Source organism: Lemur catta, chromosome 6 (genome assembly GCF_020740605.2).
Source record: "Lemur catta isolate mLemCat1 chromosome 6, mLemCat1.pri, whole genome shotgun sequence".
NCBI lineage: Eukaryota > Metazoa > Chordata > Mammalia > Primates > Lemuridae > Lemur > Lemur catta.
In genome coordinates, this window is record NC_059133.1 from 83025101 (window position 1) to 83038981 (window position 13881).

Sequence of the window (13881 nt, forward strand, 5' to 3'; positions counted from 1 at the left end):
AGGTTTTAGGGCTCACATAATGGAGGTCTGCACAAAGGGTCGATGGCTGAGGGGAGTGAGGGAGGCAGTACATGTAGCTGCTCTGGGAAGCTAAGAGCTCTGCCCTAATCGCAACAGCTGAAGACTGAACAGGCTGAGTAGGGGGCCAATGGCTTTGCGTGAGGAAGCATCTGCATCAGCATGTTGAGTGGCACTTTCCCTTCTTGCCCTGGAGTTGGCTACCAAGACCTAAGATTGAAGAAAAGAGAAAATAGGTATCTGATATGGTTTGGATATTTGGCCCCTCCAAATCTCATATTGAAATTTGATCCCCAGTGTTGAATGTGGGGGTTGGTGGGAGGTGTTTGGGTCATGGAGGTGGAACCCTCATGAATGGCTTGGTGCCCTCCCTGCAGTAATGAGTGTAGTTCTCGCTTTATTACTTCACACAAGAGCTGGTTGTTTAAAAGAGCCTGGTACCACCTCCTCCCTCTCTTGCTCCTTCTCTTGCCATGTGACATGTCTGCTTCCCTTTTGCCTTCTGCTTTGATTGGAGGCTTCCTGAAGCCCTCACCGGAAGCAGACGATGGTGCGATGCTTCTTGTAGAAGTCTGCAGAACAGTGAGCCAAATAACCCTTTCTTCTTTATAAATTACCCAACCTAAGGCATTTCTTTATAGCAGTGCAAAATGGACTAATACAGTATCCTATATTCCAAGAGTGGCAAAAACCGCCACCACCACTACCATCACCAAGACAAAAATAAGCAAACGAAAAACCAAATGGAGGTTAGATAACTGTTCAAGGATTATTAGGAAATGAACTAAATGGCTATGGTCCACCAAGCATCATCAGTTCCCCTATTAGGCACTGGTATATATGCACAGGCAGGAGTTTTCGAGAGTCATGAGTCATCAGCCGAGTGAGGAATAGAGAGGTTTCATTATGGTCACTTATCCTTTGAAGTCTGGTGAGAAAGGAAGCTCAAAGAGAGCCATTTAGAGTGATTCGGGTGTGTGCAGGAATGGGAGACTGTCACCCCTGGTTAGATTTCTACTCTGAAAGAGGATTTATCAATTTTCCCTGGACTTTTGTGAACAGGATGAAAAATCAAGGTCAGGAAGGAGAAGAGGGGTGGCGAAGGAGCAGCCTGCGCTCCAGCACGCCAGCTATTTGGCAAAGTGAGAGTGTGTGGGCTGTGTGTTTCTCAAGGTTCAAATAAAGTCAAGAAAGGAAGGAAATCATATACGATCCACCCTTTGTGCAAATAGAGGTTGAGCCAGAGCCTGATTTCCTGGAGGGAAGGTCCTACAAGGCTGCCCCAAGAACTCACCCATGGTAACCCCAAGGTAGCCACTATTGACAGTGAGCCCACAGAAGACCTTGGTGGAGAAGCCGAGCTCACGGACAGAGCATTGCCATTGCCTACCCCATCAAGTGTGGGGGTCACTTTTTCTCTTTTCTTCCCAACCCAAAGCCAAGAGAAGTTAGAGAGAGAGAAGAAGAGGAGTGAAATAACAGACCATATCATCTCCCAGCGCAACTCTCCCAAGCTGCAGCTTGGCTGGTTCTGGAGAATGGAGGGGGGAAGTATGTCAGGTTGGAGAAGAAAACGGAGTTTTAAATTGGACATGACTGGTAGGAGTTTTTTGATGTCTAGATATGATCAAGAAACTATGGAATCTACCCTGGTTTTAATTAGAAAGTGAAAGGATGAGGGTAGTATTTTAAAAATAATGAAAACTTCTGAGACCTATCATGCTCAGCTGGTTTAGAGAAAACTAGGTGAGACAGATAAAAATCTAAGAGTCAGTGCAGGAAGAAATGCAGCTTCAGGAAATGCCCAGATTGGAGTGCATGAGAAAAAGCCCCAAGATGCAGAATACGAACTGGGACTGGATGATCTTGATCCAAAACTCTTAAGAGGGTTATGCTGAGATGGTTCTCTTTGCCTTTCTTTCTTTTTTTTTTTGAAACAGAGTCTTGCTCTGTTGCCAGGGCTAGACTGCCTAAGTCTCAGCCTAGCTCACAGCAACCTCAAACTCCTGGGCTCAAGCAATTGATCTTCCTGCCTCAGCCTCCTGAGTAGCTGGGATGACAGGCATGCACCACCATACCCAGCTAATTTTTCTATTTTTAGTAGAGACACGGCCTTGTTCTTGCACAGGCTGGTCTCGAACTCCTGAACTCAAGTGATCCTCCTCCCTCGGCCTCCCAGAGTGTTAGGATTACAGGTGTGAGTCCCCACACCTGGCCTCCTTGCCTTTCTTTATCCCCTCTCCACCTCTCACTCTTCCAGATGATCCTGTCGGTGATCGTTGCTAAGCAATGAATAGTGTTTAAGAAATCAAAATTGTTTCTTTAAAAATAGGTTATTAACATTGTGGATATATGTATATATAGGCATGTATTTACTGTTATAATTAGTAGGTTATCATGTTATTTAAATAAAATCTTTAACAGTTATGACCAGTCACATATTTAATTATAAGCTGAAATGGTATTTTTCTCAATGAAAATTAACCTTAGATGGTATCCAGTTTGCATAAACACTTATAATCAAGATTACTGTTACATAGCAATGTTGCACTCCCAGGATCAGCTATGGAAGGAAAAACTATGTTGAACAGCTAAGTTTCCCCGAATCTATTAATACAAGAAGAAATTAAAGTCCTTTCCACTCATTTTGCTGAGAGGTATGGTCAGCCCTGGAGCCTACAGGTAAATACCTAAAATTCCTTCCAACCTACTCACTTGTACTCCTAGACTCACATGTTAAATATACTGAATAATGCGATTTAAGAGCAGAAACTCTGTCTTCCTCCTCCCATTCCAACACACACTGCTGTAGTGTAAGTTATTTTATTCATCATTTTCCTAAGTTATGCACTATGCTGTGAATAGCTGGTAGTGACCCCTATGAGCCTCCACCACTACTCTTCATATGTGCTTATTAATCTTGAAAGAAAACAAAACAGGTGGAATTTTAGCCTGGGAACACTTTGGAAGAGACAGCTATCTATGAGGCCATCCTGTACCTCATCTCCCTTTTCTCATAGTCTGATTTCCCCTTCCCTGATCTCCACAAATTCTCTGCTCCTATCACTCTTCTATTGCCAAAAACTCCATCATATTCTGCTCTCTCCTGTTGTGGCTCCCAATTAATCTTTGTCCTTCTCACTCCGGTTGAACACATTTCCCTCAGTGTAAATTACACTTACATTCCAGGGGAATAATATCACGTGAGCACTGAGCCGAATGACACTTTGAGGGCATCCGTCCCACTTCTCACATTTATGAGGTGAGGAAACTGAGAGATTAAGGGACTTGCCCAAGGACCTATGGACTAGAACCAAGGGTTCTGGACCACGGCTCAGGGCTCCTTGTGCAGCGCCATGTTCTGTCCTAAAACCCCTTGAAACATGATTTGGAAGACTCTTTCCTACTTTCATCTACTCTGGCAAGAAACTTCATGCTTTGCCTCTTCACTTTCCTACTCCATCAAATATTGGAGCTGTGGGGTTCCGTAAGCTGCCTTCCAGTCCCACGGCTCTATAATTTTAAAATTTAATGAAATTATTAAGCACGTACCTTATGTCAGGCATTTTCCAAGCATTTTGCATAGCTGTGTTAGGCAATTCTCATCTTAGCTTCAGGTAATATGAGTCCTTCCATCTTACAAACAAGAATATTGTGATTCATAGAGGTTGAGTAACTTGCCCAAAGTCATCCACTCACTGGACTGGGAATTCAAGTTCAAGTGTGTCTGGCTCCCAAGTCCTTGCTCTTCACCATCATGCTGTGATATCTTAACATAGGTACCAGCTGACTGAGACTAATATGTAATCTAGGAATCTTTTTTCCCCACTATACTACCCTGTTTTTCATTATCTCTCTCTTGCTTCCTGTTTCCTAACCCTCTGCAGTCTCAAGCTCTCCAGATTGCCTTCTTTCTTTCCAAATTTCCTCATTTCATTTTGTCTTGCTACCTACAAACTGCCTGCCAAAACTTCACCAAAAAATACCAGCAATATTTTCCTTTCTTCTTTTAAACATATATATTTTCTAATTTTTAAAGAAGACCTTGTTAACCTAAATATACTTTTATGTGAAATATTATATCTATAAACAGGAATATTTTCTCTCCCTTGCCCAGCCTGCACAAAGAATACAACGTGTAGAATCTCTTTTGATGATGCAAATCATACACCTGACTCACCCCTCCTCCCTCACTTCCTCACTTGAGAAGGTTGGGCCAATACCACGGTTTCAATGAATCTGGCCTCCTGTGGTTTATTTAGACAAGTGGCAGTGGGTGACACTGGGGGATTAGAGGGGAGAAGACGCTGCATTGAAAGTAACACACTGGTTGTATTTGGGAACCTAAGAATCCTGATAAACTGTGCACACACAACAGATGTGCCTTGAACTACCCACCTTAATTGGGCCTGTGGTTCCAAATAATCCCAAATTGTGGTAGAAAAATGGGAAGTCTCTAACATCAGCACATGTTCTATAATAAAATAAATTCTGCTTGACATATAATTAATGCTCACATTGACACTCTTGGAATTTTAAGTTAGTTCAATAAACGTCTACATTTTCCTTTACTCTTCGAAAATATGTTTCTGAACTGAGTTCCTAACTCAGTCCTTTTTTTTAATGTTTCTGTTTTTTCCCCAAGTACATGGATAGTTATTTTAAAGGCAGTGTAAGCATCTTTTTCATAAAGTTTCCTTAACAAAATTTTTTTTTAACAGTAAGGCAATTCCTTTGCTATATGAATGTTTCATAAGAATAGCAACCTAATAATAAAAATCTTCTTTAGCCCTCAGCTTTTTGTTCTTGCACAGCCCTCTGGTGAGAGCTGGATAATCATCCTATTGTGCAGTGAACAATTCATGTGTTTGAACACAGCTGGAGGGACAGGTTTATAGGTGTAAGGGAAAGCCGGCTTTGAAATACCTAGTTTCTCTGGAACCTCAGCTTCAGCTCACAGCTGGGGCAGCTGCTTCTCCCTTCATTCTTCGGGGTCACAAGTAATGTGGTTTATTCTGTAAAGGTATTAAAGGTTCCTTGGGATATTATCCATAAGATTTGGAGCTGTGTTTGATGTCCTGAGAAAATTTCTGGGGCATTCTTGTTTGTCATAATGAAAGAACTTGTCCCCTGAAGTCAGCTAGGACCATTTAATCCCATTCCTTTTGGAAACTCAGTGAAAACTTAGCAGAGTTCTATAAGGCCTCCACAATCAACATGGCTCATTTTCTGTTGACTCGTGTGGTGCTGTTGTTGTTCAGATTGCACTTTATAAGCTGGGATAATTGTCCTATTCACTATATCACATGGATGTAAAAGAGTACTAGACACATTCCATTTCAAATGCTCTACGTATGACTGCACAAGCAACTCAACAGTTAACAATCCAAGTCTCTCTATTTGTAAAATGATGATAATGATGTTTGTCCTGTCATCAAGTCTATGTTTTTGTTATGGACTGAACCACCACCTCCCATTCATATGCTGGAGCCTTAACTCCTAAGGTGACTATATTTGGAAATAGGGCCTTTAAGAAAGTAATTAGGATTAAATCAGGTCATAAGGGTGGGGACCAAAGTCAATAGGGCTGATGTCCTTATAAGAGAAAGAAGAGGCACCAAGGGTGCACACATACACGGAGAAAAGGCCATGTGAGGACACAATGAGAAGGTGTCTCCCATGTCTTTAGTCTTGTCTCATTTCTACTCATGTTCTTTCATCCTAAACATAAAGTACAACTTAGAGGGACTTGAAACTTCTTTGCTTTCTCTGGCTATGATGCTTTTGCATTACCCCATTCTCTGTGTCTAAAATGATGTCTCCATATGCCAACATCTGTTTATCCTTTAATGTTCAACTTCATTAGCACCTTTTCCAAAAAGTCTTTCTTAGATTTTTCCACGCTCAGGCAGATGTGTGTCATCCCCTCTGTAAAGATGAATTACTTCTCTATATCCATTGTTTTTATAACATTTATTTCATTGTGTTTTTAAAAATTGTGTTTTAAATTTTTTCATTTTCTCTCCTACTAGACTTTAAATTCTTTAAGGGTAAGATTATAACTTTATATCCTGATGGCCTAATGGAGTTTTTGATTGTGACAGAGTAGGCAGTCAATATTTGTTAAATAAATGAATTAATGACTACTAAATCAATAAATCCTACCTTCCTGAATTTAATTTCCTTTATTTATTGGATAAAATATTAGACTATGAACCCTAATTAACTTGCTAACAATTCTAGAATTATAGAATTCTATTAAATTACATTTTCACAATTATTCCCTCTAATCTCCAAAAAATTTGAGTGTTGTGCATATTTAAATATATTTGTTAATGTACACAATAATTAAAAATTGATTAAAATTAATTTATCTTTGAGAATTTTAAAACACTCCAAGAGAATGTTAGTGATTCTCTATCATATTGTGATTAGAGGACTCAGCTCATGGGAAAAAATTGTGGAAATTATCACTATGCAAAAATAATTGCTTAATTGAACTTAGTTGTTCAAATCCCATCATTGGCAAAGTTATATTAACTAAGAGCTAGATATTTGAAAAAAATGCTATCCCATAAAGCACTTTTCTATCAGACAAGTCATACCATTTTAGAATTGGATTTTCTTGCACCTCAGGGGCGAAAAATTACAAATGTAAGAAAAAAGTAATGTGTGTGCTTGAGAAAGAGAGAGGGGGCAGAGGGAGGGTAGAAAGAGAGAGAAAGAAGAGAGAAGGAGAGAGAATCTATTTAGTAAGTGATCAGTGTACTTATTTCTAAACAAATTCTAAGACCTTGTTGGAGGAAGATCAATAATGTTGGTGCAAAAAGCTGTCAGACTCTAAAATCTGGTTTTGTTTAAAAAGTGAGCAGTTGCCAGCCTAGAATTTTGTATCCTGTAAAACTAAGTTTCTCATATGAGACAGAAATAAAGATTTCTTCAGACAAGAAAACACTGAGGGAATTTGTCAAGATCAGACCTGCCCTGCAGGAAATATTCAGATCTGCACTATACATCAGTCAGCACAATGGAAACCCACCAGTGTAAAATCACCCAAAAGCTAAAGCTCAGAGCCCATATAAAATAATGCTTCAAGAGGTAAAACAAAACAATAGGGTTCTACTCAACAGGATGAACAGAAATGCATCCGACTTATCAATTCTTTCAATAAAAGTGAATGGCTTGAATTCCCCACTCAAGAGACAAGGTTGACTGAATGGATAAAAAAATACAACCCAAGTGTCTACTGTCTCCAGGAAATACATCTAACCCACAAGAACTCATTCAGACTCAAGATGAAGAGGTGAAAAAAATATTCCATGCAAATGGGAATCAAAAGAAAGCAGGCATAACCATTCTCATACCAGGTACCATAGACTTCAAATCAACGACAGTAAAGAAAGATAAAGATGGTCATTATATAATGGCAAAGGGAGAAATTCATCAAGAAGATGTAACAATCCTAAATATTTATGCATCTAAGGCAGGTGCACCCAGATTCATAAAGCAAACCCTACTAGGTCTAAACAAAGTGATAAACAGCAACACCATAATTGCTGGAAATTTCAACACCCCACTGACAGATCCTCCAAGCAGAAAATGAACAAAGAAGCATTGGACTTAAATGGAACTCTAGAGCAAATGGGCTTAACAGGCATTTATAGAACATTCTACCCCTAAGCCACATTCTCTTCATCAGCACATGGAACATTCTCTAAGATTGATGACATCTTAGGCCACAAAACATGTCTCAACAAATTTAAAAAAAAATAGAACTTATACCATGTATCTTCTCAGATCACAGTATAATAAAATTAGAAATCAACTCCAAGAGAAGCACTCAATTCTATACAAAGTCATGGAAATTAAACAACCTACTGCTGAATGATTATTGGGTCAAGGAGGAAATTAAGGTGGAAATCAAAAGATTCCTTGATCTAAATGACAAAGGGGACACAAGTTATCAAAATCAGTGGGATTCAGCAAAAGCAGTCCTAAGGGGAAAATTCACAGCCTTAAATGCCTACATCAAAAAGACAAAAAGATTACAAATCAACAATCTAATGAATCTAATCAAGGAACAAGAAAGGAAAGCGCAAACCACACCAAAAACCAGCAGAAGAAAAGAAATGACTAAGGTCAGAGTAAAACTAAATGAAATTGAAAACAAAACAAAATACAGAAGATTAATGAAACAAAAAATTGGTTCTTTGAAAAAATAAACAAAATTGATAGACCTTTGGCTATATTCACCAGAAATAGAAGGATCCAAATAAACTCAATCAGAAATGAAAAAAGAGATATTATAACTGGTACCACAGAAATACAAAATATCATCTGTGAATACTATGAAAATCTCTATGCATATAAACTCAAAAGCATTGAGGAAACGGACAAATTCTTGGAAACACACAATATCCCAAGACTCATTTTTTTTTTTTTTGAGACAGTCTCACTCTGTAGCCCAGGCTAGAGTGCCATGGCATCAGCCTAGTTCACAGAAACCCCAAATTCCTGAAGCAATCCTCCTGCCTCATCCTCCCAAGTAGCTGGAACTACAAGCATGCACCACCACACCTGGCTGGTCTTTCTGTTTTTAGTAAAGACTGGGTCTCATTCTTGCTCATGCTAGTCTCAAACTCCTGAGCTCAAGTAATCCTCTCACCTTAGCCTCTGAGAGTGCTAGGATTACAGGTGTGAGCCACCTTACCAGCCCTAGCCTCCCAAGACTCAATCAGGAAGAAATAGAACTCCTGAACAGACCAATTATGAGCAATGAAATTGAAGCAACAATAAAAAAATCTTCCAATAAAAAAAAAGTCCTAGAGCAGATGGTTTTACAGCCAAATTTTATCAAACCTACAAAGAATTGGTACCCATACTGCAGAAATTATTTCATAACATTGAGAAGGAAAGAATCCTCCCCAACTCATTCTACAAAGCCAACATTACCTTGAAACCAAAGCCAGGAAAGGACCCAACAAAAAAGAAAGCTACGGACCAATATCCTCTCTGAATATGGATGCAAAAATCCTCAATAAAATTCTAGCAAACCAAATTTAGCAGCACATCAAAACAATAATCCAACACGACCAAGTGGGCTTCATCCCAGAGATGCAAGAATGGTTCAACATACATAAATCCATAAATGTGCTTCACCACATAAACAGAAGCAAAAAAAAAAAAAAAAAAAAAGATCTTATGGTCATCTCAATAGATGCAGAAAAAGCATTTGAAAAAATTCATCACCCTTTCATGATTAAAAAACCACAACAAATTAGCTGTAGAAGGAACATATCTAAAGATTGTACGAGCCATGTATGACAAACCCACAGCCAACATCATACTGAATGGGAAAAAGTTTAAAACATTCCTCCTAAGAACTGGAACAAAATAAGGGTGTCCGCTGTCACCATTTCTGAGCAATCAGGCAAGAGAATAAAATTAAGTGTATTCAAATGGGGGAAAAAGGAGGTCAAACTATTGCTCTTTGTTGGTGATATGATCTTATATTCAGAAAACCCCAAAGATTCCACCAAAAGACTCCTGGAATTGATAAGTAAATTCAGCAAAGTCTCAGGCTACAAAATCAATGTGCACAAATCAGTAGCATTCGTATACACCAACAACAGTCAATCTGAGAATCAGATCAAAGATGCAATACCTTTCAGGATAGCTAAAAAGAAAATAAAATACCTAGGAATATATTTAACCAAGAAGGTGAAAGATCTCTACAAAGGGAACCACAAATCACTGAGGAAGGAAATTGCAGATGATGCAAACAAATGGAAAAACATATGCTCATGGATTGGCAGAATCAGCATTGTTAAAATCACCATACTACCCAAAGTGATTTACAGATTCAATGCATTCCCCATTAAAATACCAATTTCACTTTTTGTAGATCTAGAAAAAATAATCCTATGCTTTCTTTGAAATCAGAGAAGTGTCCAGATAACCAAAGAAACCTTAAGCAAAAAGAACAAATCTAGAGGCATCACATTACCAGACTTTAAGCTATATTACAAGGCTACAATAACCAAAACAGGATGGTACTGCTATAAAAATAGAGACATAGACCAGTGGAATAGATAGAACCCAGATATAAAACCACCCTTATATTGCCATCTGATATTTGACAAAGTAGACAACAATATATACCAGGGAAAAGAATCCCTATTCAATAAATGGTGTTGGGAAAATTGGATAGCCACATGTAAAAGATTGAAACAGGATCCATATTTCTCACCACTCACAAAAATTAATTTGAGATGGATAACAGACTTAAATTTAAGACATGAAACCATAAGAATTCTGGAAGAAAATGTTGGAAAAACTCTTTTAGATATCAGCCTAGGCAAGGAATTTATGAAGAAGACCCTAAGGGCAATCACATCAACAATAAAAATAAATAAATGGGACTTTATTAAATTAAAAAGCTTCTACACAGCCAACGAAACAATCAACAGGGTAAATGGACAACCTACAGAATGGGAGAAAATACTTGCATGCTATACACCCGATAAAGGGCTAATAACCAGAATCTACGAAGAACTCAAGCAAATTAGCAAGAAAAAAATCAAATAACCCCATTAAATAGTGGGTAAAAGACATGAACAGAAGCTTTTCAAAAGAAGATAGAGTAATGGCCAATAAACACACAAAAAATGCTCAAAATCACTAATAATCAGAGAAATCCAAATAAAAATCATAATGAGATATCACCTAACCCCAGTAAGAATGCCTTTTATCAAAAAGTCCCAAAACAATAGTGGCAGGCATGGATGTAGAGAGAAAGGAACACTTATACACTGTTGGTGGTACTGCAAACTGTGCAACCTCTGTGGAAAACAGTGTGGAGATTCCACAAAGAACTAAAAGTGGCCCAACATTTGATCCAGCAATCCCACTACTGGGTATTTACCCAAAGAAAAAAAAGTCATTTCATCAAAAAGACACTTCACTAGAATGTTTACTGTAGTATAATTGACAATCACAATGAAATGTAATTAACTCACGTGCCCATCAATTCATAAGTGGATTAATAAAATGTGATATATTTATCCCATGGAGTACTACTGAGCCATAAAAAATGAATTAATACCTTTTGCAACAATCTGGATGGACTGGAGATCATTCTCCTAAGTGAAGTATCACAAGAATGGAAAAAAAACACCATGTGTACTCAGTATTAAATTGGAACTAACTGATTAGCACTTATGTGCATAGATGGAAGTAAAATTCAACAGATATCATGCAGGTGGGAAAAGGGTGGAGGGGATGGGAGAAATCATTCCTAATGGGTACAGTGTACACTATCTGGGTGATGGTCACACTTATACCTTTGACTCAAGCAGTACAAAAGCAATCCATGTAACCAAAATACCAGTGCCTTGCTAATATTCTGAAATAAAAATAATAATAATAAAAAATTCAGTAGTCATAAACAATAAAAAATAAATAAAAAGAAAAGGAGATATTTACCAAAATTAAAATAGCCCATAACAACCTATGAGTGGCTTTTATTTCTATTGTTATTTTCATTTTTGCTTCTGTTTAGAAAGAAGTCTTTTCCACTTTTGACCATCACAATATTTAGTTCTTTGTGAGACTCTCCCTTCATAATTATCCTTTAAGTTTCAAGAGCCTTGCTTTAATGAGACTCTTTCTTTGTCTCTGAAATCATCAGTGGAGATTGAATGAGAGTGCTTAAAGGGCAGATAATTGAAATTGCTTTGGAATTATTTGGTTAGCAATTTTCTTTTTTTCTCTGACCAAAAAGGAAAAAAAAGAGCAAGGAGTTTACTTGTCACATTTCTTAGAAAATGGCATTTACTCTTAACCAGAATTTGAAACCTATTAATTTGAATTACAAATCAAATATTTACATGCTCTATCTTTGGAAGGATTCATCCATAAAGCAGTTAGACAAATCCAATAATGTTTAACTCTTTATTTTTTTGTTTTTGTGCTTTAATTTAACTTTTTTCCTTTTCACTTAATTTTTATTAGCAACAGAAGAAAATAACTGACTTATGGTAATGCTTTCCTAATTACATTGTGATGATTTTTATTTTCACAGATGGGGAAAACAGAGTGATGAGACAGAAAATTGTTGATGAATTTTGCTTGTTTCCTTTCCTAAGAATTCTGGGAACGTGTAAATAGAGAATTCAGCAAGAGAGAGTCTATTGCTTTTGCATGGTACATTCTGCTTCTGGGGACCTCTTTACTGGTTCTATTTTTCTCTCTTACATTGGTAATACCTGTGTCAATTAGAAGTTCTAATATCAGTTCAAAGGCCTGGAAATACAGGCAAAGAAAACAAGCTAGAGAGTTATTTGTATCTGAGCTGGAAACTTGGTTGGGCCATTTAAAGTCAGTGTGATATTTGGCCCCTGCCTTAACCTCTCTGAGCCTCAAAAATAGCTAATGATACCTATTATTAACTGACAAGTTTGTTGTGAGAATCAAATAAGTTAGCGAAAGAACCTAGTGAAGGTCTGATATTAATACATGCTCAATAGTGATAGTAGTTTTTCTTGCTATTCCCAGAGATATGTAATTTGAATACTAGCTCATATTTCTCTAGATTTCATAAATATTTTCAATTATAGTGTGGCTCATTTTACCAAAAATGCTCTCCTGAACATGACCCAATAAAAAACTTACACTTTCCTCAATCGAAATAACAGCTTAGTTAAAAGTATTTCTTATCTGAATGCTATTTATCCCATAATCTCAGTTTGATGAAAACAATTAAAAATGGTAGAGAGCTTTCTCAACTGTTTACAAGCCTGGGTTCAAAGATATTCAAGTTTAGTGTCTTCAGCTTGTTTTATGTCATTGTCAAGAGCATTGGTAATATGACTACTACAATAACAGTCAGAATATAACATACAATCATCATAGCAACAGTTGCAGTAACTGAAGTCAAGGTACCAATGTAAGAACAGTAATAGAATTGATTTAGCAGACACTCTACTGTGACCATTACTGTTACTGATAAGACTGAAGGTAGCTGAGCATTTTTCTCAGTTTCTGAACAAATACTGAATAGTTACTCTAGATATATTATTTCTACTCGACCCATATAACTGGGCTTCTTGTTTTCAGTATTTGATCTAAATTGGTTGACCAGGCAAAGAAGTATCAGTCATGAGCTTTGGAGACTTCAGTCTTATATAAATAGTCCACTGACTGGTCCAAATATACAAGGGCATTTTGTCTCTTGATAAGACACATGTGCTATCACTTCTAGGTTAAAGTTTGTACAGTATCAGAGAGGATAATTATTTCTTTCAGTGTTTGCCCAAGCATGTGAAATTAAAAAACAAACTCAGAAATCTAAGCTGTAAAAATCAGACCTGAACTCTAGACAGATTTATGGAAATAATCTAGTTCAGAAGTTTTTTAAAAAATTGTAAAAACAGTAGAAATTTTTAAGCAAAGTTTTATTTAGAACCTTCTTCTTCCTTCAACATGCACCCTCAGGAGAAAAACAGATAAAAATGATTTGCCTTACTGAGAGTACGGCAGGCAGCCTAGATCGTTGCTTGTTTTGGTTTCCCCTTTCACACTCTGAGACAGCTCCAGGGAACTTTGCGGTTTGGAGAAGTACATTTTTTAAAAACACTGGAATAGATAAGCTTTTCTATTTTTAGAAGTGCAATGGTGAGGCCAAGTGCAAAAAAAAATGACTTGCTCTAGTTCATGCAACTATTTTATTTATTCAAAAAATATATTCTAAGGACTTACAAAGGCCCTGATGAAACAGAGGTGACCAAAATATGACAGTACAGCAGTGACCAAGACACTACTGACCATGAGAGTGATCACGATGACCAGAGTTCATGAGGTCAT

At 37.4% G+C, this 13881-nt stretch overlaps 1 protein-coding gene and 1 pseudogene across 2 annotated transcripts in view; one reads left to right on the forward strand and one right to left on the reverse strand.

Annotated features, from left to right (window-relative positions):
- The window catches only part of PIK3C2G (phosphatidylinositol-4-phosphate 3-kinase catalytic subunit type 2 gamma), a 336298-nt gene that overhangs the window by 131479 nt on the left and 190938 nt on the right, over positions 1 to 13881 (reverse strand). The window lies entirely within an intron of this gene.
- LOC123640245 overlaps positions 499 to 13881 on the forward strand; it is a 52725-nt pseudogene continuing 39342 nt past the window's right edge.